Source organism: Pinus tabuliformis, chromosome X (genome assembly GCF_031772625.1).
Source record: "Pinus tabuliformis cultivar Carrire ecotype Pingquan chromosome X, CPIR1, whole genome shotgun sequence".
NCBI classification, from domain to species: Eukaryota; Viridiplantae; Streptophyta; class Pinopsida; order Pinales; family Pinaceae; genus Pinus; species Pinus tabuliformis.
The window spans coordinates 377,477,465-377,505,008 of NC_142308.1; the positions used below are offsets into that span (position 1 = coordinate 377,477,465).

Below are 27,544 nucleotides of genomic sequence, written 5' to 3' on the forward strand. Positions count from 1 at the left end.
GTTAGTTGCTGAGAGTTGGAAGATCGAGAAGTAGACAGTTGGATACAACCATTTGACCCTTAATAAATCACCCAAATTCAAAGTCCATTCAAGGTTTAGAGCTCGGTTAATAAATTCAAAAAGTTAATGTATGTACCACAGTCATTACACGGAATGATTAGCGAATGATAAATCGATATTATAAACATGTATACTAAACAATGTATAATATCACTGCCACATTTATATATACACATTATTGGTATTATGTTGTTTTACATCATTACACGTGTGTGTGTGTGTGTGTACATATATATATATATATATATATATATATATATATATATAGTATTATTTCTTATTTTCATTTACTTGGTAAAGTTAAAAAACCATACATGTTACAATTAAATTCTTATAGTACCTCAATGCAAACTTCTTGGGAAGAATCACATTCTTCACACATTCTAAAATTTAAATCGGTTAATTAATTGAAATAAAATAATTTCATTAAATTTCATTATTATTCAATAAATACGCTGTATAAGACCATATAGTATCACACATGGAGTCTTATCAAAATCTAAGAATTATATATGTGTATGAATAAATATCTGTGTTTTGGTGATTTTTTTTGGCAAGAGAAAGCTCGTGACAGGAGCCCCTGATAGAAATTGGTATCAGAGCCAGTAACGTCTGGTTCTTAAGGTTGGTACTCAGATCTATAATCTCTTAAGAAGGATGGAATCTTTGGGTAAATCAGTTTCTTTCAGAGAACTTGCAGAGAAAGATTCTCAGGCTGAGGAAAATCCCTTGAGAGACATGTTTGCTAGTTGTTCTAGTAGAACCTTAAATTCTGTTGAACTTACTTATGAGGAAACCCAGCCTTCAACGAGATGGGAATTGCCCCAGATAAACCCTTCTCAAGTATATAGTGACCTTTCTGCTTTCCATTTGATTGCTGCCAATAGGATAAGTATTAAAGAATCTGTAAGTCAGATTCAAGAAAACTCAGATAATGTACAGACTATCTCTTTGCTGAATCCCAAGGAATTACAGGCAGAAGCCAAAAGGCTTAAGACAAATTATTTGCATCTTGGTTGTATCCGAGTAGGGATAAATCCTTTAACCCATAAAGGATTAAAAACTTTTGTGTTAGCCACTGTGAGAGACTTAACACACAATAAGTACACAGATTCCCTTATTGGTGGGATTGTCGCCCCTCTGTCTGATGGCCCTGTATATTTTGATTGCTATCCAAATTTCTCTGTGTATACTTTTGACGAAACCATAGATCAAATTCTGCAACTACAGATCCAGACTTCTGGTTTCGATATGAAGAAAAAGAGGAATAATATAGCCATCCAGACCAAAGGATGTTTCAGACATACTAATACCCTCTGGCCTGCAATCCGCCATACTCCCAGTAGAGACTCAAAGTCAAGTACAGTTGTATTGACTGATGCAAGAAACCAAAAGATCGAGCATCAGGTCATCCGGTGGGAAGACTTGACTTTTCCTGAGCATTGGGTAGTAAATAATCCAAAACCTTTGATACCCAAGAATATAACATCTGCTGACATCCAAGAGAATCAATCTTCTGCTGTCATCTCTTTTCCTCGAAGATCTACCATTGACCGCCGAAGAATTGATGCCGCCTGTAAATCATCAAAATATTACAGAGACCCTTCTTTAGTAGATACAGCTTGTTCTTCTTCATCTTTCTGTAAGCATAATAGTTTGTATGAACTAGCCCAGCTTGTAAATTACTGTTCTCTTGAAGTCAAATGTCCTGACTGTCAAAATCTTGTTAACCTGCTTACTCTGGCTGAAATAAATCTGCATTCAAATCATAACCCCAGGTCTGGTATTGCTCCGCCATCAACTTCTGTTAATCCATGTCCAAACCCCAAGTGTTATGAAATCCCTTTCCCACATGAGGAAGATGCAGACCATGTCCTCATGATACAAGAAATTGTCACACTTGAAGGAGGAGATCCGAGACTCACTGAAATGGCTTGTCTAATGAGACCTGCAAAGCCCAGATATGGCTTAGGATACCTTGAACAGACAAATGGCCTAATTCCAGATTGCAGATTTCGCCCTGTTCCTTCTGATTGTAAAAAGCCTGCAGTGATGGAAATGCATAAGTTCTTCTCTCTTATGGATGGATGCTTAAAATCCGAGATCAGCACCAAGTGGATGAAAGTAATGATAAACTGGGATCTATATACTAATCCACAAGCTGATGAGTTTGACCATGGCTATACGCCTGAAGAGAAGAAAAAGTTTGCTGATGACTGGAAACATTATATGGAAGTGAATAATACACAGATATCTTTCTACTCATGGAAAGATAAGATTTCTCCATTAAATGTATTCACTGGCTCAACCAGTAGCACTGCAAGCAAACATGCTTGGACTGCACTTAATGGGTCAACAATAGAGACTCTTACAACATTTCCTCCTTACAAAGGACTTGTCTTAGGAGAAAATACAAATGCAGCCAAAGCTATTCCTCTAGTCCTAAAAGATGATTCTGCTCTGGGCATTGATGGCAGAATCCAAAAAACCAGTGAACAAATCAACTAGACAAACACTGCGATAAAAGGACTAGAAATGAATGTCTCCAAATCCAAAGAAGTCAATGAGCAGATTGATACTGTCCAAGTATCAATAAATAGTGTAAATAATTCTTTGAATAATGTTCAGTATGATTCAAGTCTGATTCAATCCTATGTTAGAGAATCCTTAACAAATATAGAATGAGTAGATGAAAAGATAGTTGATCATTTTGATACAACTAAATAGCTCATAACTGGTTTGTCAGACAAGGTAGATAAGATGAGTCTGACCAAAGCAGAAAAACCAGTTCCTCCATCTTTTCTTGTTAAAAGAAATATAAAGATTCAGGATCCTGTCAAAAGTGTAAATAAATTCCCTTTTTTATTTCCTAAAGAAGTAGCCTCCCCTTCTGATACTGAGTTTACTCCAAAAATATCTATAGCATCTTTGTTCAGAGAAGAAGAAAAAGAAGATAAAGGAAAATAACAACAAACACAAATCTTTCCTATTTATGAACCTCTTGAACATAGATTCTCCAAATATTCTGCACCAGATATTGAGGGAAAAGGAAAGCTTCCTGAAGCCCATACTTTTTTCCCTGATTCCCACAGAGAATGGAACATAGATAACATGAGTGTCGGACAGATCCGACAAATGATAGATTTAATGTATACAGAATATAAACTCATGTGTCTTCGTGGGAAATCTGAAATTGATGCATGCAGAACCATTATACAGTGCTTCACAGGGACTCTCCTCAGGTGGTGGGAGACAGAATCTTCTCCTAAGCTCATTGCAACTATGGAAGCAGAAGTTCTCAAAGATGAGAAAGGGGATGTTATTCATAATTCTGATGGCACGGTAACCAGCAACATGATTGGAGCACTAACATCAATGATTCTTGAACATTGGTGTGGTAGTGAAACAGAGATTGCTGACAAACATGAGGTTATTCTCATGAACTTAAAATGCCATAAGATGTCCCAGTATGATGATTTCCATAGAGATTGGATGCAGAGAATTTATGAAGTCAAGGACTCCAAAAATCTGCTATGGAAACAGGTATATCTTGCAGCTCTACCTTCCAGATTTGTTGACTATATTAGACTGCAAGAAATTTTTCAATTACCTTTTGAGTCATATACATGGGGTGAGATTTATTCTCTCATCACAAAGACATTGGTGAGTCTTTGCACAAGCTCAAAGGTAAATAAGTCTCTAGAAAAGCTTTCCAGATTACCAGATAAAAAGTCCATTTGCAGCAAGTATGGACTTACAGCAGATGACCCCTTAGTAAAAAGAAGAAGGGCAAAGAAAAGAGCTAAAAGAGAATTCAAAGAATTTTTTTATAAGAACAGAAGAAATTATCCAAAAGAAAGGAGAAAATATCCCAGACAAAGTAAGGGCCAAACTTCCAGAAAGAAAAAGGGATACTACAGATATGTTCCAAAAACACATTACTACAATCCCTCAGATATTCATCTGCATTCTCATAAGCAAGAAAAATGGAACAATATCACTTGTTGGCTTTGTGGGCAGAATGGACATACAGCCTCTAGATGTCCTCAGGGTGAAGAATCAAAACTTAGCAGAGGAAAGAAATCTGAAGCCTATGCTAAGAAAGCCAAGCAAGTCAAGCAAGAAGGTAGAGAATCAATGCTCTGCTTAAAATGTGGTTCTCGATCACATGGGATAGAAGGATGTCCAAATGTGACTATTAGAAATATTTTCCAACAGCACCAGCTTGAAGAATCTTCTTATGCTTCTTTTAGTTCTTCCTCTGTAGAAGAAATACATGCATATATGAAACAATGTTCAGGATCTAGTTCTTCAGAATGCTTATGTTCAGACCCTGAAGAATGTGCTTGTCATGTCCAATATGATTCTGACTCTGAATATTTCAGTGAAACTAGCGCAGAAGAAGAGGTAATGAGGCCCAAGCCTCAGAAGGAAAAGTTCCTCATGGCAACCACAGAAGAAGATGAACTGAAAATATTGTCTCAGATAAGAGCCATGGACGAAGGAGATATGAAAGTACGCTTGATCGAAGCATTTACAGACCAGCTCAAATCTAAAGCTTCCAGAGAATTAGGTAAGAAGCCCTTATTTATTGATGCATCTTATGAAAAGAATACAAAATCATTTCAAATGCATCATCAGAAACCAGGCAGAGTAAGATCACTTACTCTGGGAGAAGTCAGTCGAGAGATCCACAATCTCAAGACAGACATTTCTGCAATGAAAGCACAAATTGCAGAAATACAAAAAGGGAAGAATGTAGAAAAAGAAGATGACTATGCATGGGATACTAGTCATCATGAAAAAGATTCAGAAGTACTAGTTGCTGAAGGAATGAAAGATACAAATTTTGGCTTTAGAGATATGAGATTGCTCACTATCTCTTATCAGCAACACCATGTCAAGATTAATGTCTGCATAAAAGGCCAAATGTTTATGCAAACATTAATCTTGACATGGTGTTGCTGATAAGAGATAGTGAGCAATCTCATATCTCTAAAGCCAAAATTTGTATCTTTCATTCCTTCAACAACTAGTACTTCTGAATCTTTTTCATGATGACTAGTATCCCATGCATAGTCATCTTCTTTTTCTACATTCTTCCCTTTTTGTATTTCTGCAATTTGTGCTTTCATTGAAAAAATGTCTGTCTTGAGATTGTGGATCTCTCAACTGACTTCAACCAGAGTAAGTGATCTTACTCTGCCTGGTTTCTGATGATGCATTTGAAATGATTTTGTATTCTTTTCATAAGATGCATCAATAAATAAGGGCTTCTTACCTGATTCTTTGGAAGCTTTAGATTTGAGCTGGTCTGTAAATGCTTCGATCAGGCGTGCTTTCATATCTCCTTCCTCCATGGCTCTTATCTGAGACAATATTTTCAGTTCATCTTCTTCTGTGGCTGCCATGAGGACCTTTTCCTTCTGAGGCTTGGGCCTCATTCCCTCTTCTTCTGCGCTAGTTTCACTGAAATATTCAGAGTCAGAATCATATTGGACATGACAAGCACATTCTTCAGGGTCTGAACATAAGCATTCTGAAGAACTAGATCCTGAACATTGTTTCATATATGCATGTATTTCTTCTGCAGAGGAAGAACTAAAAGAATCATAAGAAGATTCTTCAAGCTGGTGCTGCTGGGCAATATTTCTAATAGTCACATTTGGACATCCTTCTGTCCTATGTGATCGAGAACCACATTTTAAGCAGAGCATTGATTCTCTACCTTCTTGCTTGACTTGCTTGGCTTTCTTAGCATAGGCTTCAGATTTCTTTCCTCTGCTAAGTTTTGATTCTTCACCCTGAGGACATCTAGAGGCTGTATGTCCATTCTGCCCACAAAGCCAACAAGTGATATTGTTCCATTTTTCTTGCTTATGAGAATGCAGATGAATATCTGAGGGATTGTAGTAATGTGTTTTTGGAACATATCTGTAGTATCCCTTTTTCTTTCTGGAAGTTTGGCCCTTACTTTGTCTAGGATATTTTCTCCTTTCTTTTGGATAATTTCTTCTGTTCTTATAAAAAATTTCTTTGAATTCTCTTTTAGCTCTTTTCTTTGCCCTTCTTCTTTTTACTAAGGGGTCATCTGCTGTAAGTCCATACTTGCTGCAAATGGACTTTTTATCTGGTAATCTGTAAAGCTTTTCTAGAGACTTATTTACCTTTGAGATTGTGCAAAGACTCACCAATGTCTTTGTGATGAGAGAATAAATCTCACCCCAAGTATATGACTCAAAAGGTAATTGAAAAATTTCTTGCAGTCTAATATAGTCAACAAATCTGGAAGGCAGAGCTGCAAGATATACCTGTTTCCATAGCAGATTTTTGGAGTCCTTGACTTCATAAATTCTCTGCATCCAATCTCTATGGAAATCATCATACTGGGACATCTTATGGCATTTTAAGTGCATGAGAATAACCTCATGTTTTTCAGCAATCTCTGTTTCACTACCACACCAATGTTCAAGAATCATTGATGTTAGTGCTCCAATCATGCTGCTGGCTACCCTGCCATCAAAATTATGAATAACATCCCCTTTCTCATCTTTGAGAACTTCTGCTTCCATAGTTGCAATGAGATTAGGAGAATATTTTGTCTCCCACCACCTGAGGAGAGTCCCTGTAAAGCACTATATAATGGTTCTGCATGCATCAATTTCAGATTTCCCACGAAGACACATGAGTTTATATTCTGTATACGTTAAATCTATCATTTGTCAGATCTTTCCGACACTCATGTTATCTATGTTCCATTCTCAGTGGGAATTAGGGAAAAAAGTATGGGCTTCAGGAAGCTTTCCTTTTCCCTCAATATTTGGTGTAGAATATTTGGAGAATCTATGTTCAAGAGGTTCATAAATAGGAAAGATTTGTGTTTGCCGTTCTTTTCCTTTATCTTCTTTTTCTTCTTCTCTGAACAAATATGCTATAGATATTTTTGGAGTAACCTCAGTATCAAAAGAGGAGGCTACTTCTTTAGGAAATAACAAAGGGAATTTATTTACACTTTTGACAGGATCCTGAATCTTTATATTTCTTTTAACAAGAAAAGATGGAGGAACTGGTTTTTCTGCTTTGGTCAGACTCATCTTATCTACCTTGTCTGACAAACCAGTTATGAGTTGTTTAGTTGTATCAAAATGATCAACTATCTTTTCATCTACTCCTTCTATTTATGTTAAGGATTCTCTAACATAGGATTGAATCAGACTTGAATCATACTGAACATTATTTACACTATTTATTGATACTTGGACAGTATCAATCTGCTCCTTGACTTCTTTGGATTTGGAGACATTCATTTCTAGTCCTTTTATCGCAGTGTTTGTCCAGTTGATTTGTTCACTGGTTTTTTGGATTCTGCCATCAATGCCCAGAGCAGAATCATCTTTTAGGACTAGAGGAATAGCTTTGGCTGCATTTGTATTTTCTCCTAAGACAAGTCCTTTGTAAGGAGGAAATGTTGTAAGAGTCTCTACTGTTGACCCATCAAGTGCAGTCCAAGCATGTTTGCTTGTAGTGCTACTAGTTGAGCCAGTGAATACATTTAATGGAGCAATCTTATCTTTCCATGAGTAGAAAGATATCCATGTATTATTCACTTCCATATAATGTTTCCAGTCATCAGCAAACTTTTTCTTCTCTTCAGGCGTATAGCCATGGTCAAACTCATCAGCCTGTGGATTAGTATATAGATCCCAGTTTATCATTGCTTTCATCCACTTGGCACTGATCTCGGATTTTAAGCATCCATCCATAAGAGAGAAGAACTTATGCATTTCCATCACTGCAGGCTTTTTACAATCAGAAGGAACAGGGCGAAATCTGCAATCTGGAATTAGGCCATTTGTCTGTTCAAGGTATCCTAAGCCATATCTGGGCTTTGCAGGTCTCATTAGACAAGCCATTTCAGTGAGTCTCGGATCTTCTCCTTCAAGTGTGACAATTTCGTGCATCATGAGGACATGGTCTGCATCTTCCTCATGTGGGAAAGGGATTTCAGAACACTTGGGGTTTGGACATGGATTAACAGAAGTTGATGGCGGAGCAATACCAGACCTGGGGTTATGATTTGAATGCAGATTTATTTCAGCTAGAGTAAGCAGGTTAACAAGATTTTGACAGTCAGGACATTTGACTTCAAGAGAACAGTAATTTACAAGCTGGGCTAGTTCATACAAACTATTATGCTTACAGAAAGATGAAGAAGAACAAGTTGTATCTACTAAAGAAGGGTCTCTGTAATATTTTGATGATTTACAGGCGGCATCAATTCTTCGATGGTCAATGGTAGATCTTCGAGGAAAAGAGATGACAGCAGAAGATTTATTCTCTTGGATGTCAGCAGATGTTATATTCTTGGGTATCAAAGGTTTTGGATTATTTACTACCCATTGCTCAGGAAAAGTCAAGTCTTCCCACCGGATGAATTGATGCTCGATCTTTTGGTTTCTTACATCAGTTAATACAACATTACTTGACTTTGAGTCTCTGCTGGGAGTATGTCGGATTGCAGGCCAGAGGGTATTAGTATGTCTAAAACATCCTTTGGTCTAGATGGCTATATTATTCCTCTTTTTCTTCATATCGAAACCAGAAGTCTGGATCTGTAGTTGCAGAATTTGATCTATGGTTTCATCAAAAGTATACACAGAGAAATTTGGATAGCAATCAAAATATACAGGGCCATCAGACAGAGGGGCGACAATCCCACCAATAAGGGAATCTGTGTACTTATTGTGTGTTAAGTCTCTCACAGTGGCTAACACAAAAGTTTTTAATCCTTTATGGGTTAAAGGATTTATCCCTACTTGGATACAACCAAGATGCAAATAATTTGTCTTAAGCCTTTTGGCTTCTGCCTGTAATTCCTTGGGATTCAGCAAAGAGATAGTCTGTACATTATCTGAGTTTTCTTGAATCTGACTTACAGATTCTTTAATACTTATCCTATTGGCAGCAATCAAATGGAAAGAAGAAAGGTCACTATATACTTGAGAAGGGTTTATCTGGGGCAATTCCCATCTCGCTGAAGGCTGGGTTTCCTCATAAGTAAGTTCAGCAGAATTTAAGGTTCTACTAGAACAACTAGCAAACATGTCTCTCAAGGGATTTTCCTCAGCCTGAGAATCTTTCTCTGCAAGTTCTCTGAAAGAAACTGATTTACCCAAAGATTCCATCCTTCTTAAGAGATTATAGATCTGAGTACCAACCTTAAGAACCAGACATTACTGGCTCTGATACCAATTTCTAGCAGGGGCTCCTGTCACGAGCTTGCTCTTGCTGCGTTGCTCTTTGCTGCGTCTCTCTCCTGGTGAACCAGTGGTGAACCTACTCGGAGCTTTCACACTCTGACGGCCTCAACAACGGCTTTCACGCCTTCCAACGGCCTTGGTGTCCCTTCGATCCTTTGGCGAACTTCCTGCGAACTTCGGATGAGGACACAGAGAAAACTACTACCACAGCAGACTTTATAAATGCGCAGAGATACTCAGATTCAGAATGGCTTACTCATTTTATTTCAGAATGGAGAAAAATCTTACAGAATGCTCGAAACTTTTACAGAGATGGATTCTTTACAGAGATAGACTAATCTCGCATTTACCGGACTTTTCACCGTTCAAAAATGAACAAATTACTACCGGAGGCTTCCTGGCGAGGTATAGGCTCTGCCTCAGAATAAGACTTTATACACAGACAGACATTAAAAGACACTTCTAATGGTTCGGCCACTTCAGGTTCTCACCAGTGCCGAGCACACTGATGCGCAGGCTCCCAAACCACCTAAGGACTTTGAGTGATTTCTCGTGTTGCAAGCAGATCAGACTGATCGTCCGCAGATGCAGAGCAGGAGAACACTCGACTCAAACACACACACACAAAGACTCTAAATGTCGATGCCTTCGTAATGAGCCTTACCCTCCTTATATAGGAAGAGAGGGGGGACAAACATCACTGTAGGATATCCGTGACCTGTCCTAAAGGCGGAAAGAATCATTACTTTCGGATAAGACTGAGACGACGTCCGCACAAAGATTCCAATCCGATGGATGGAATAGTTGCTTTCGGGTAACGTCAAAGTAAATCGTACTCGTATACATATCTTTTCCAGAATCATTATGCAGGCCGACCATACAAAGTGGATGCTTTTTCCGTAAAAGCCCACGAGAAACTAGGCCCTTTCAAACATTGGGCCGACAAAACCAAAGTGGATACTTTTTCATGAAAGCCCACGAGAATATTTACACAGTGAATGCTTTGGAACAGCAAAGCTCACGAGAAACTGGCCACAATTAAGCCCTTGTGACTGGTACTTATTACTCTGATCAGAATACGGTCAAATCAGGGAATCTGTTTCTTTTATATAGCAAATCATCACAGGCTTTAGTATAAATCCTGCGAACTATCATTGGCTTCCCTAAGATAACTTGGTGCTGTACTTTGGTTAGAATTAACCATTCTAGATGTTCCCTCATATATTCTTGAAGTGAATAATTTGTTCTATGAAATGGATCCCACTCCTTGATTGTCATTTCTTTAACAATTTTATATATGGAGTGAAAACATTCTCCAATGTTATTTTCAAAGCACAGTTCACAGTATTTTCTTTCATATGCTTCATGATATACTAGGTCCATAGCTGTCCTGCTGACTCCATAATCAGCTCACCAATCTCGAAACCACTGGCACTGTTGAGTCCTTTGGGATGCTGTCAATGTACTGAATTTCAGTTTTGTATAATGGGTTTCTTCTTTATCATCAATATTTAGGAAATCCCACCACAACTTATTATAACCTGCAAAATCATAAACAGTGTCAGGAAAAATAATTTTTGGATCATTTCTGGGCCACCGGGCACAAGGCTGGACCGGCAAGTGTCCTTGTTCATTCCACAAATCTCTGGTCTGATAGATGCAAAAGTATCTTTCGTAGATCCCCATACTGTGACCTCCATGGTACCAGATGCCAGCAATATCATGAAAGTTCTGTTCAAGGACTTGATGGGCAATTCTAGCATCCCTTTTGGCCTTGTCATATATCATATCATGGATCCATTTTCGTCCTTTGGGATACACTTTTCTTTCTGGTACAAAATGCTGGACATCAATGTCAGGCTGTAAATTAGCATCTAGGATCTTTGTATTCCTTAGCTGCCATGTGGGTCTCCAATTCTTTCTGTATGTTTCCCAGTCTTGGTCATCTGGGATGGTCCTTAGAACTTCTTGTTTCTGTTGCTGGTCCCACTCTCTGATGATCATCATGACATGATCTTTTCCTTCTATATATTCTTTTCTCAAGAAACCAGGCAAATTATTATCTTTTCCTTTAATGTGTTCTACCTGGAAATCAAAATTTGCAAATAAAGCTTACCATCTAGCAAACTTAGCTTCCCCAGCTTTCTTGATATTCTTTGTCAGGACCTTCTGCAAGGCAGATGCATCAGTTCTCAAAAGGAAAGGTTTATTGATAAGATAAACCTCGAACTTGTTGATACAGTTCCATGCTGCTTTTACTTCCTTTTCAATAGTGGAGTAATTTAACTTTGCTGGATACCAAACTCCAGAAGCAAACTGAACAACTTGTTCATTCTTTCCAACTTTTTGTTTTAATACTCCTCCCCATCCAACATTGCTTGCGTCTGTTTCAACAATTTTGTAAGCAAGATCATCAGCAACATAAAGAATAGGCAAAGATTTTACCTTTGCTTTGATGTTCTGAACAACTTTTGTGTGAATATCTGTGCACTCTGGGGGATTCTTTTTCAGCCTTTTATTCAGTAATCTTTTGTCTGTGGCACAGTCTTCATAGAAATTGCTAACATAGTTCAAGCAACCCAAAAACCTTTGCTGTTGGTTCTTATCTTTCATGATATTTGGAAACTTATCTGCAAACTCTAGCACATGTTTTTACAGAGAGATTTGTCCATTACAGATTATGTGGCCTAAAAACTTTACAGAAGTCTGAAAAATTTCTATCTTTTTCTTACTAAGCACTAGGCCATTGTGATTGACCAAGTTCTTAAAAATATTCACGTGCTTGAAATGGTCATGAATAATTTTAGAAAAAATTAAAACATCATCAATATATACAATCAACAAATCAAAATATGGCTTCAAAATATCATCCATTACCTTCTGGAACTTTGATGGAGCATTTTTGAGCCCAAAGGGCATGACATTCCATTCGTAATGTCCTGCTGGGATACTGAAGGCTGTTTTGAACTTGTCTTTCTCGATAATGGCCACCTGCCAAAAGCCTACCTTTAGGTCAAACTTAGAAAATATCTTGGCACCTACAATTCTTCTGATCAGATCTCCTTTGTGGGGGATCAAGTAGGTATCATCAGCAAGGACTGAATTAAGAGGCTTATAATTTATGACCAATCTGGGAATGCCTCTGATCTGTTCAACTCTTTTGTTAACATAGAATCCATATATAAGTATAAAATATTTTGACAACTAATCTTATCAAAATCTCATATATATATATATATAATATAAGGTTTTTTTAGTTTAAATTAAATAGCTATTGATTAAAAAATTAACTATTGTTATTTCTTGTTAATTCAATTATATTTTTGAGTACTAACGAATTTTACAAATTTTTATCAAATTTCAATCAAATTAAATCCAAGTCAATACAAAAAAATTGAAAACTTAGAAAAATTAAATTAAAAATTAAAAAATCCACTCTTTTAATTTTTACATACCGAAACCTTTAATTTTTCCATACCAAAACCTTCCATCTTCCCTGGTTTGGGAAGAAAATATCAAAGCCATTGATCTAGTAACAAAATTTTAATCTTTTCAAAACAAAAATGAACCCCATGAAATGTGAAAGAGTTTTGATGAAACGATTAGAACTCTTGATTTATCAACAATTTTGATAAAAATATATTAACCAATTAATTTTTTATTTATTTTTAAATAAATATTTTTAATATCAAAATATTAACAAATTTGATTTTTTATTTTAAATCTAAATAAATATTTTTAAATATAATATTTTTTTTAAATATTTAAAATATTATAAAAAAAGTCAAAACACATACAAACCCAAATTAAAGGAAAAATAATTTTTTTTTTTCCATTTTTCTAATATTTTTAAATCTATATTTTTATTATTATTATTTAAATTATTAATATTTTATTTATTTTTTAAATTTAAATTTATATTATTATTTTATTTTATATATATATATATATATATATATATATATATATATATATATATATATATAAATAAATATAAATATCTATATATATAAATAAATATATATATATATATATATATATATATATATATATATATATATATATATATATTTATTTATATATATATATAGATATATATATTATTAATATATATTTATTTATTATTGATTTTAGTAATATTAGTAATTTACTTTTAATTATATTAATTGTACAAGTAAACTCTACAATGAAAGAGCACAAGGAAAGAGCGTCATATTAATGATAAAATTACTTATTTATACATGTGCAATCTAAGTACGAGACAATTGTGTCTCGGTAACTTATTAACCATAAAAACGGGATGTAAAACTAATTACATATTATACAATATACAATAACAATCCCGAAGGATTAGTTAACATCCCCCCTTAATCGAAAGGGACATCTGACATGCCGAGTAACATTTTGAACTTTTTAAACTTTTCATTTCCCAGTGGCTTTGTAAATATGTCTGTGATCTGCTCCGAAGTAGGACAATGTGTCTAATGAATAACTTTGGCCTCTACATAATGTCGAATCAAGTGATATTTGGTGTTAATATGCTTGCTTCGATCATGAAACTTTGGATTCTTGGCCAACTGAATTGCAGAAGAGTTGTTGACAAGTAGTGGAGTTGAAGCCTTTTGTTTCTCCTGCAATTCTTCAAGTATTTTGTGAAGCCGAATGATTTCTTTTGTAGCTTGAGAGGCTGCAACATATTCAGATTCAATGGTAAAATTAACATGAATAGATTGCTTGCGTGATCTCCAACTAATGGCTGCTGATCCAAGACTCATCAAATAACCAGAAGTAGAAAATCCATTCTCCTTATCTCCATCAAAATCAAAATCTGAACAGCCAGCGAGATGGAAATCTACAACTTTAGAATATTTGATGCCATATGTCCGAGTGCCTTTCAAATACTTGAGCACTCGCTTTGCTACATTCCAATGACCTTTACATGGCTTATGTATGAACCTACAAAGTATCCCTACAACAAAAACTATGTTAGGTCCAGTAGTAGTTAGAAAATTTAAACTTCCAACAAGTTGTTTGTACTTTGTTGGATCTTCAAACATACTTCCTTCAGTGGAAGTAAGCTTCAAATTCTGCTCCATCGGAGTAGCGACAGGATTACAATCTTGCATCCCAAATCTATCCAATAGCTGTCAAATATACTTTTTCTGAGAAATGAAAATATATTTGGGTTTCTGATCAACTTCAATCTCTAAATAATAATGTAATAAACCCAAATTTGTCATGTCAAAAACTTTCAATAATTCTCTTTTAACGGACACTATATAGTCATCATTGTTTCCACTGATAATTAAATCATCTACATACACAACCAAATATACAACTGACTTTCCAATTTTATTAACAAAAAGAGTTGCATCATCCAGATCAAATAACTTATAATTCAACTTGAGAAGGTGGTCAGTTAACTTTCCATACCATGCATGAGATGCTTGTTTCAGTCCAAACAAAGCCTTAACCAATTGCACACCTTTTGCTCTTTGCCTTTAACAGCAAAACCTTCAGACTTAAACATATAAACATCCTCCTTCAAATCGCTATTCAAAAAAGTTGTTTTGACATCCATATGGTGTAATCTAATTGTGCCCCATTTTGTTGTAGGAGCAAATGTCTATGTGTAGTCAACGCCTTCCCTTTAAGAGTAGCCTTTTGCTACAATTTGCCTTCTATTTATCAAGCGAACCATCTGCTTTGTATTTGATCTTATGCACCTATTTGCAACCAACGGGTTTGACACCTGCAAGAGGATCCACTAACCTCCAAGTTTTATTCTGAATAAGTGCATCATATTATTTTTGCATTGCATCCTTCCATTCATCACAATTAGTAGCTTCTTTAAAACAATTAGGTTCGCTAATTGTACAATGACTGAATTCATAGTCATGAGAAACATTACCTGAATCACCTTTAGAAGACATTCTTGTTTCAAAATCGTCATACTTTCTTGGAACTTTTCGAGCACGTGTAGATATTCATAAAGGTTGGTGGAGTGGTTGTAATGGTTGCTCATATTGAAAAACAGGCTCAAGAACAGGCTCTTCAAGAGAAATTTCTGGTCCTGTAAAAACATTACTATCATCCAAATTTTCTTCAGCAATAACATTCTCATGAGTCAAAGATGGAAGAACCACAGACTCATCCAAAATGGGAACCCCCCCTTCAGTGTGTGGAACAACATTATCAGATTCAAAATAGAACTTCTTAGATGCAAATTTCTCCAAATGAGCCAGTTGCTTATCAACGATGGAATTACTTTTATCTGATTCAAGGAAAATAACATATCTAGAAAGAATGAACTTCTTATCCTCTTCATCATACAATCTATAAGCTTTGGAAGTAGCAGAATATCCCAAGAAAATACATTTGCGACTCCTAGCACTTGTTGTGCTGATGTTTAGGAATTAATGCATATCATAGAGAACCAAAGACTCTAAAATGTTGAACAACAAGAAGATGAGTCTACCACATTTCATAAGGAGATTTATTATTGATGACAGAAGAAGGACAACTATTGCGAATATAAGCTGCAAAAAGCATTGCCTCTCTCCAAAACATCAACTTAACATTCTTAAAGAATATCATAGATCTAACCATATTAAGAAAAGTTCTATTCATGCGTTCTGTGACGCCATTCTGTTGTGGATTATAAGGTATGGTAGTCAGATGTTTGATTCCGTTGTCCTTCAGGTATTGTTCAAAAGCATGAGAAGTGTACTCGCCACCATTATCAGTTCTAAGAAGGCCTATATTCTGTTGAGTTTCATTTTTAATCATCAAATGAAATTTTTTAAAAACATCAAACACTTGTGACTTATTCTTCAACAAATACACCCAACACATTCTTGAGTAATCATCAATAAATGTTAGCACATATTTATTTCCATTTGTAGTTGCAACAGGCATAGGTCCACATAAATCTGAATGTATGAGACCTAATTTTCGTGTAGATCTGAAAGAAGAACTATGAAAAGGTTGTTTACAATTCTTTCTTAGAATACAAGCATCACAAGATGTAATCTTTCTTGGAACTGTAGGAAGACCTTTAATACCTTGCTTTTTCATAATTTTTATGCTGCCATAATTGATGTGACCAAATCGAGCATGCCACAACAAGCTAGGAGACAGGATATCACTTTGCTGCACCAAAAGAACATAACTTTCACGAGAATTAGTAGATGAAGTACCAATTAATTTTGAAAGTGTACCTTCTTCCACATCGGTCATAACAATTGCATGAGCAGATGCTCTTCTTATCTCAATGATGTCATCAAATATATGAATAGAATGCCCCTGTTGTCGAAGATGGATAAGAGACATCAAATTTCGTTGAAGCTGTCGAATATAAAGTACATCCTGTAGAACATAATCTGCAAAATTCGGTATCTTCAAATGAATAGACCAAATTCCAGATGGTTTAATTTGAGACTTGTCAGCAAAGTAAATAACACCATCAATATCGTCACTGAAAGTTTCAAAAAATTCTCGCCTAAATGTCATGTGCCAAGTGGCTCCTGAATCCAAAATCCAAGTATCTCGCCATGAAGAAAACGTAGTGTTGAAAACATCATTGATATTAAAATTACAGTGAGAAACAATGTAATGTGCAGGCTCTCATGATTTTCCCTTATCTGGTGTAGGTTGATCTTTCTTTTCATTTAATTGTTCTCTCCTTTCACTAACTTTCTCCCAAGGTATTTTACAGTTAGTAGTAGTATGACCAATTTTACCACATCTAAAACATTTGATAGCTGGTCTATCATTAACATTCCTTTTGTGTCTATCATTTTTTTGTTTGTCTCCTTAATTATTTTTGCCCCCCCTGCCTCTATAATTTCTCCTACCATGACCTCTACTACTTTTATCACCTCTAGAGGTTTCAACTTCTGATTGTTTTGTGCAAGACACAAAATTTCTACTTTAAATTTAGGTGGAGCCTCTTTCTTCCCAAAGGCTTTTTCTCTCTCAGCTATTTTCCTTACTAGTTTATCAAATGTAATGTCTTTTATCTGCCCACTAGCTTGGAGAGATTCCAAATAATTTGAATAAATAGGATGAAGGAATTTTATAAAAGTTGTAAGTTGTAAATCTACTTTAATTCCAGTGGCTTCAATATCATGAAAAATGGCTTTTATTTCAGAGGCACTCTTCAAAGGATCATTATCCTTGATCTCCAAATTAAACAACTATAACAATAATTGAATAATTTCGAGTTCTGAGTGTGAATTATCAATTCTTTCAACTTCTTTAATGCTTCGAATGCAGTACCACAAGAAACGATATATATTCTTACCTCTTATGTCACCGATGCAGTTATTAATGCATATGCCTTGTTGTCTTTTGTCTCCCAAATTGCATGCTGCTTCTCATTATCAGGAAGCTCTGGTGCAATTTATTTTCCATCACTATCCTTCTTGCCTTAACTTCCTGCAAATCGTTAAAAACAGGGGCACTTTTAATCTTTCTAAACCACTCTATTTTCCTTTCCATTAAGAACAACTCCAACTATGGAAACTATTGAAGCAATAATTGCTATGTAGCCAAATATTCTTCAAATCCTTTCAAATTCAAATATATGCAATACTTCTGAAAAAAAATATAAATTTCTTTCTCCTCTTGTTTTAACAAAGTTGACTTTGTGGTTTAGTGATAAATTTAAAAAATAGCCTAGCAAAGAGCTAGGTTCAAATCTTATTAGCCTTCAAAAAATTGACCACTCTTTAATTAAAATTTTAGCCACCAAAAAATATATATCCTCGCAAGAAAATTGACCACTCTTCAATTAAAAGTTTTAGTCATGCCACCAAAATATATATACTTCATTTTAGGTATCCTAGTCATGCCACCAAAATATATATACTTCATTTTAAGTGTCCTTCACAAATACTTCAGTAAAAAATTTCAGTAAAATTTTTTGTATTCTTCAGAAAATCTTTCTGTAAAAAACTTGTATCATTCAAACCTTTTATCCTTTTCAGTAAAAAAAATTGTATTCTTCAGAAAAAAATATACTTCATTTTAAGTATCCTTCACAAATACTTCAGTAAAAAATTTCAGTAAAATTTTTTGTATTCTTCAGAAATCTTTCTATAAAAAACTTTTATCATTCAAACTTTTTATCTTTTTTTAGTAAAAAAAAAAATTGTATTCTTCAGAATTTTTTTTTTTTTTATTCTTCATAAAAAAAATTGTATTCTTCATAAATCTTTCTGTAAAAAACTTGTATCCTTCAGACATCTCCCATTTGTAGTAAACGTATTTTGTTATCCTTCATAAATTTTACTGTCATTAAACTCATGTTTACTGTGGTAAATGCAAATACCGTGATTAAACTCTTGTTTAGCGCAGTAAATGTAATTACTAGAAAAACTTATGCCACTCAATTTCTCCAATCGTCTTTCATTATGACTGAAAGATATGAAACTTACAGAGTGTCAATAGTTGTTATCCTTCATAAATTTTTCTGTCATTAAACTCATGTTTACTGTGGTAAATGCAAATACTGTGATTAAACTCTTGTTTACTGAATTACTAGAAAAACTTATGCCACTCAATTTCTCCAATTGTCTTTCATGATGACCAAAAGATATAAAACTTACAGAGAGTTAATAGTTTGGGCATCCCACTGCGTTGCTCCACTAGTGATTAAACTCTTGTTTACTGCAATAAATGTAATTACTAGAAAAACTTATGCCACTCAATTTCTCCAATCATCTTTCATTATGACCGAAAGATATGAAACTTACAGACAGTCAATAGTTTGGGCATCCACTGCATTGCTCCACTGTATTAACCTTCTGCTGCACTCTCCACTCGATTAACCTTAGTTTGGGCATACCATTGCATTTCTTCGTTGGATTAACCTTCTACGGCACTCTCCACTAGATTAACCTTCTACTGCACTCTATCTTCACAGTCTTCATGCTTCGCATCTCCTTTACACCATAGACTTCAAATACATGGAGTTTAGGAACAACTCAACCAGGGCTTTGATACCACTGTACAAGCCCAAATAAACTCCACAATGAAAGAGAACAAGGATAGAGTGTCATATTAATGATAAAATTACTTATTTATACATGTGCAATCTAGGTACAAGATAATTGTGTTTCGGTAACTTATTAACCGTAAAAGCGGAATGTAAAACTAATTACATATTTTACAATATACAATCACAATCCCAAAGGATTAGTTAAAATTAATAGGCATGTTAATTTTGGAATAGGGTTTTCAAAGTTTTTATTTAATTATTAATAATTATTAGGTACATGGTAAAAATTTAACTTCCATGGAATAATTTATAATATTCTTAATAATATACACAAATTAAAGGTTGAGATTCATCTCTAAAGTACTTACATCTTTTTTATTTAATTAAATTGATTAATTAACAAAATGTCATATGAACAAGTGTCATATGAAATGAATTATGGTTTTTTGGGAATGAGGTAATGATAAGTCTTAGTATTGACCCATGATATTGTAACAAATCATGATTACAAATTAAGGGTATCCATGAATGATAAAATAAATATAAAATTTCATGGATAAAAATCTTGTTAGTTTATATATGTTTAACTTATATATTAAATTTTGTTTATAATTAAAAATAATAATAATAATAATAATAATATTATTATTATTTTTTAAATAAAGTATAATTTATATAGTTTTATAGATTTTTAAATATATTATAAAATAAGTAATCTCATATTTATTATTTATATTTATTGTTTATTGATAATATAGGTATTTCCCAATCTTTTAATTTATATATTTAATCTAATATCATAATTTAGTTAAATCGCATTATATATCAAACTTTATTATTTATAAATTAGTAAACTATATATATATATATATATATATATATATATATATATATATATATATATATTAAAACTCAATATAGAAGATACATAACATTTAAACCTAGTCCTGAAGATGAATCACATTAGTTGGTTGTAAACGTGGATGAAATCTTAACATGTGATTAATCAAAAAACCTTTTTTCTACATTATAGATTACAAAAGTCTTAGATCTAGCATTATTATAAATATTTATATAACTCAATACAAAATATAATTTATAATGAAACAAAATTAATAATAAAATTTATTTTATTTTAAAATATTTTTATAAAATAATATTTAATGTACTTAATATATGTAATCACATGTCATTAGCATCAACCTAGTATACACATTCAAATATATTTTAATATATATATATATATATATATTCAAATATAAAAAAAATAATATTATAATCATATAAATAATAACTTACTCCATCAAACATATAAAATTCCAAACACGTGGAAATTTAGAACTAAAAAACTGATTTTTCAGTGTCAAAATCACCATGTATTAATAAATAATATTCCATATATAAAAATATAATTTTTTAAATGAAAATAATACTAAATATAAAATAGATTAAAAAGTAAAATTAGATACATAAGAATTGCATAGCATGGCATTGCTCTAAGTCCTTTTGCATGATGTTCATCATTACCATGTCCATCTTCGCTCTCCTTCACCTAGTTCATCATCATTTTTAATGCAAAATTTAGAGCCATTGGCGTGGAAGATGACCATTTAAGAGGATCCCTAAAGGGTAAAAAATTTAAACACCCCAATTACAACTATTACAATAAATTATATTTTATAAATAAATTATTATAATATATTTTAATATAATTTTTTTAAATATTAAATTTGTTCAAAAATATTATTAATTTTAATTTAAAATATTAATGATAATATATATATTAATGATAATATATTTTATCATAATTTTTATCAATTTAGCACTCATATGTTTAATAATTAAATCAATTTTTTTAAATGACAATTAAAGAGATATTGTTTTTGGAAATTTCAAACTCTAAGAAAATATTATACATGGTAGATGTATCAATCAAATAAAAATATGGTCAAAAATATTTTGTTGGTTGTTTGAAAATAATTTTTTGAAATCATAAATTTAAATTATATTATAAAAATTTTAAATAAATTAAATTTATTTATTTACTCAAAAATATATTATAACACAAACTCACAATATCACTAATAATTACATCACCAAATTCATTTAAAAAGCAAAAAACTGGTGAGATTTTTTCATGCCACGAGTGTTCAATGCATCAAGAGACGGTGTCCAGATGTCAGATACTTTGTGTCACATGCTCGTTAAAACAAACATGTTTGATATGCAAGTGCAATGTATCCTACGTGTCCCCAAACCAAACCCCTGTTTTCGTGTCTCCTAGCGTCTTACGACAACACGACTCCAGCGTGTTTGATATGCAAGTGCAACGTATCCTACGTGTCCCCAAACCAAACACTTGTTTTCGTGTCTCCTACACGTGTTACGACAACAGGACTCCAGCCTAAAAAAGAGGTCGACGACATTCGAAGATCGTTTAATTTAGATGTGAGACAGTCACGCATATAATTATGATGATTGGAAATTTGGATGCCCGGTTTGTTGATTGGCTTTGTTAGACTATTTCTGGTGTGGGCCTCTTAATACTATTTATAGTATTATCTTTGAATTCAATAATCTCTTACTACTTAGCGATTTGGTTGAAGGATTTAGCAAGTCAGTTAATTCCTGCAATTGGTGGTTGCTGTGGCATAATAAGACATGGCGGGTGTAACTATATTTTGTAGTTACTGTTTTTTTTTTTTTTAACCTCATGGTGAATCAGTAACTGTCAGGCCTAATCTGTGGGAGACCAAAGATCAAACCTCATAGCTGCCACTATAACACCAAGAGCATAACCAATCACCTGCAAGTCGGGTATACTAAGTTCCTATGATTTTAGTAAGAGCAGACTCAAGGGAAAGGGGAATCCGCCCCTCTAGCTACCACCACAGCAGGTCATTGTACTCAATGAGATTTGAACTTCGTGACTTACCGTCAAACCACACATCACTGTACAGTAGTTACTATCTTTTGAAGAAGAAGAAGAAATTATTTTAATGTCCATAAGGCTAAACATAGCCTATGAGACAGATTGCTTCTTCATCTGCTTGATATATTCGACTCTTTTCTGTGAAGCTTCAAAATAAATGCCCTAAGCTTCTCGACAAACCCCTCGCTAAATAGATTATCCCAAGAGCTAGTTGCTAGCATATCTGCATAACTTTCCCTGTTGTCTTTGAAGGCCTCACATTCTAAAATGAAATGATTTTCTGTTTCCATTTTTCCGGAAGAACAAAAAATGCATACTCTTTCCTCCCACACTTCCTTTCCTCATTTTTACACCGAAGACATGGTCTATATTAAAATTGAGCTTAAGGAATTTCAAAATTTTAAATTATGAATAGCTATGATTTAATAATCTATGAATATTCTTTGTCTAATACAAAATCCAAAATCCAACGAATAATATAAAAAATATGTGAATCATTCCTTAGTTTCTTTGATATGACCTTATCTTTACTTTATTAAAAAGTCATTCTTGAAACGTGGCTGGCATTATAATTTGTTAAAAAATTATGTATCAAAAGTTGCTTTGGCAGTTTAGATCTGCATCATTTGGAGTGGCGATGGGGTGCATTTCCACACCACCCCCACGTTGCATAATTACGACTATGATTTCTAGTTTAACGTTGCTCATCATTTCTAAGAATACATTAGTTTGAAACTAGCTGGAGAAGCACACATATTTCTCAATTGATTTTGTTTTTTTAGTCTAACTCAGATTTATAAAAAAATTACATAATTACGACTATGATTTCTAGTTTAACGTTGCTCATCATTTCTAAGAATACATTAGTTTGAAACTAGCTGGAGAAGCACACATATTTCTCAATTGATTTTGTTTTTTAAGTCTAACTCAGATTTATAAAAAATTTAGTTACTTAAAGGCGTTGTTGGACATATTTAAAGACTTACCAAACATTAATATAGTTATTGTTTGTAAATTAGATTAAAATCAGGTTTTAGGTTTTATATTGTTTGTAAATTAGATTAAAATCAGGTTTTAGGTTTTATATTGTTTGTAAATTAGATTAAAATCAGGTTTTAGGTTTTATATTACTTTAATGTTATTAATATTTAATTTGAAATATTAATATTATAAATGACATTAATGTTTTTAATATAAATAATATTAATATTAATAAATAATAATAAAATTATGTTAATTGGTCTTATTTTCAAAAGGTGATTGGCATATAAATGATGGAAAATGGGACCTTTGACATATATCAATCACATTTATTAATGTGTTTGTGCTAGTCATAATGACATGGTTAATAGAGGTCTTTATCATTGCCATACAAATAAAAGTGGGTAAGAAGTATTATATTCTTTTATTAATATTTTTTTTTGAGATAAATATGGTATTGTTTTTTAAAGAAAAGTATATAGGGATATGCTACATATTTTAGGTTAGTGTTTTATTAGAAAGAATAGACCAAAGCCAAAAGTGTACTCTTATCATAGAAGCATAAGATAGTATAATGTTAAAAAAAAGCTAAAAAGATTATACATATGCTGAAAAATGGGTTGGATTGGCCATTAAAATAAACTATGAAATTAGAATGTAAAAGAAATCAAAACATAGCATAATATTAAGCAAAAGTATCAGAGTATATGGTTTTCAGGGGTCCTCATTGTTGATAGAGGTGTTTCTTACCGAAAGAGGAATACCAAATTGTTGTTTAATGTGATAGAGGTGCTAGTCTAAGTCTCTCCTATAACACTGCAAATGCTCCAGTAAGTGTAAGATGTTTGCTTGATGCTCTAAGGAATATATTAATGATGTACATGTACCATTTGCATATGTCCAACAACTAACACCCAATCTACCAGTTCAGCAAAAACTTTTATGTCCCAAACCTTTATGCCCAAAAGCTGTTGTATAGGAGAGGCCCCAAGTTAGCTTATCCGGGATGGGCCTCGGTGTGACCTTTGATATTATAACCAATCTATTTCATATCTTCAAAGTGACCTTATCCACAAACTTGAGGTGATGGATATAATATGTTTAAAAATCATGTAGATTGGAAAGGTTGCGATATTATAATCTGTCACTTCCGCGTTCTAAACCACATTATCACGCCTCCATGTTTTTTGGCGTCTTATGCATTCTGGTGTGTGATGGTGACGGCCAACACAAGCTAGACAATGACAGCGATGGCATGGCGTTCATTGTTAGCCTTCCTTTCGATGTCAGATCATCCTGCTCTATCACGCCACCTTTGGAGGGCAACGCCTTTTTCCACCCCTATAGGTTTATTAATGCACCTTAAATGCGCTTTTGGAGAAGGACACTGACATCAGTTTTGACTGTCAATTCGTGGACATAATTTCTCCAGCAAATACTTTCCATGGATTAGGTTCATGTCTTTGTAAATCATCCATCCATGACTTATGCCAATGCGAGATGCATCATCCCCATGCACATGATACATGTGAACTGGATTAATTTAAACCACTACCAGGATTTGGATTTTCCCAACACGTTTTGAAATTTTCCCACCCACATTACTTTGAATTTGGTCGTGGATGAAGGGGCTGAATCCATAAATCGATGCCTGCCCACATTATTTTGAATTTGGCCGTGGATGAAGCCGCTGAATCCACAAATCGATGGGGTTACCGGCCAGGAGTCGAATCCCATATCCACCACTGATCCCAATTCTGCGAGTCTTTTCTTCAAAGACGAGGCAGAGTATGTGGATCCAGATCCGGGGCACTCATTTCAGGCCATACGAGACCAGATTTTTGGCTCCGAGAACACCTCCGTGGATCCTGCACCCATGAACAGATTCGCCTAGCAGGCGACTTCCTTGGGGGGTCCCAACATGTCTCAGACTGTCATGAATGGCTTCAGACCCGAGGTTGTTCCCGTATATAACACTCTCGTAAGTGAGTTCGCAGTATTCGATCGGTGGTTTGCTTCGGTACCAGCCTTGACTCAACCCAACAGACTCTACGTTCATTCTGCGACTTCCCATGGAGCCACCAGCAATATCCCCAAGCTGTTGGCCAACGGATACCCACAGAAAACCATCTTTGAATCAATAGTCGAGTCAGGTTTGTCGTTCGGGATTTATTACCAGAACATCCCGGCCACTCTGTTCTACAGAAATCTCAGAAAACTCAAGTATATTGGCGATTTCCACTCCTACTCGGCTCAATTCAAGGCCCATGCCAGGAATGGGAAGTTGCCCAATTATGTGGTTGTGGAGCAGCGCTACATGGATTCCAAGCTCTTCCCCACCAACGATGACCATCCTTCGCACGATGTAGCCGAGGGCCAGAAATTCATGAAGGAGGTGTACGAGACGCTCAGATCCAGCCCTCAGTGGAATGAGACGTTGTTCCTTATAACTTATGACGAGCACGGTGGATTCTTCGATCACGTTCCCACGCCTGTGAAGGACGTGCCTAGCCCCAACGACATTATCGGCCCCGACCCCTTCTTTTTCAAATTCGACAGGTTAGGGGTTCAAGTCCCCACTATCATGATTTCGCCATGGATTGACAAAGGAACAGGTTTCGACTCTCTTGGCGCTATCTTCTTCCCTTCATCCATAATTCGATTATTTTCCATAACATTGAGTATTATATTAAATAAATTGTTGTTGTAGTGGTACATGGGGCTAACGGACCATATCCATCATCTCAGTTTGAGCATTCATCCATTGCTGCAACAATCAAGAAGTTATTCAATCTACAGTCTGATTTCCTGAACAAGAGAGACGCCGAGGCTGGAACTTTCGAAGTTGTCGTACAGAACCGCAGCAGCCCAAGAACAGACTGCCTAGGTACTCTAGGACCTAACAAATCTTCTTCTCTCCATAACTAATTGTTGATCGAATTAGGATTCTACCCAAACTTAGCAGTTACGATCTAGTTTTATGGCCTTCCAGAGACACTGTCAGACCCTCCAAAGATAAGGCAGAGCGGAGCGAACGAGGAAGCGAAGTTAAGCAAGTTTCAGGAGGAACTACTGCAGCTGGCGGCTCAATTGAATGGAGATTATACTCTCAGGAGTTATCCAGAGGAGATCGGGAAGAAAATGAATGTGAGAGAGGGTAACAAATACATCGAGGATTCTGTGAGGCGTTTCTTTGAGGCAAGCCGATTGGCTAAAATGCTTGGAGCTGATGACCATGAGATTGTAAAGATGAGACCTTCTCTCACCACCAGAGCCACCCGTGGAGGATCAACCTCCAAGACCACCCACCCCTAGTGCTACACATATAATTACATATTATACAGATTCTGATTCTATGGCATATAAAACAGATGAATGTAACTCAGTCCTTTGGGAATAAAAATCAGTGGATTAATTTTTGTTGGTCCTCTTTTCTTCAAAAATGTTAAAGAGTTCCCTGGCGCTGCTAATTTTAACTGTGATATGTTTTCGTTTATTAGTTATTTGGGATCTATTTTGATTGAATGGTTTATATCCTCATTCAAATGTTTTCTATTGAGTTATATTGTTTTCATGTAAATTTGTTGTACATAAACATTGTTGTATTCGTTTATGGCCTTATAAACTTTTTGTAAATATTAAAAATTTGTTTTGAAAACAACAATCTTCTTCTAACCCTTTTACAAAGAAAAAATAAATTGCGTATTCATTCACAAAGTCAGTAAAAATTGTTACATGTTATCTTGAACTATCTAAAACCGAAATGCATGTATTCGCACTAGCTAAAAACGAAGGAAATGCTACTTATTATTAATTTCATGAAAATGATAGCGTAGAAATAATAGATCTTTTTGACAACCAAACAATAACAATGAGGGAAACCAATATTTCCACCCCTATAGACCCATTAAGAGACTCTAAGGACAGTCTTGGGAGATGGGCCTTGACATCGGCTTTTGCTGTCAACCCGTGTGCATCATTTCCCCGGCTAACAGATTCTGATTAATACGAAAATGTGTTGACGTCTCTGTATGTATTCGCATTCATCCACCATGACTTTTGTCGATGCCACATGATCCACCATGTGCATGATGGGTCCCAGAAATTGCGTTGACAGTACCATGGGGTACGCCATGTGTTTGGAGGTTATGGCATGGAGCATACATGATAGTATGCTCAAGTTTTTAAATTGTGCGCGAGCAAATGAAATTCAAATTTGAAATCGCTCTGGAAAACCAACCGCGCCTTCATTTTCTTCAAAAACCCAAACCTCTATGCAAACCATGCCCATTATCGTCGATAGAAGAA

The 27,544-nt window shown here is 34.5% G+C and overlaps 1 pseudogene; it reads left to right on the plus strand.

Moving 5' to 3' along the window:
* Window positions 1-24,900: 24,900 nt before the first annotated feature.
* On the plus strand, window positions 24,901-26,638 carry LOC149140088 (non-specific phospholipase C2-like; annotated as a pseudogene).
* Window positions 26,639-27,544: the final 906 nt, after the last annotated feature.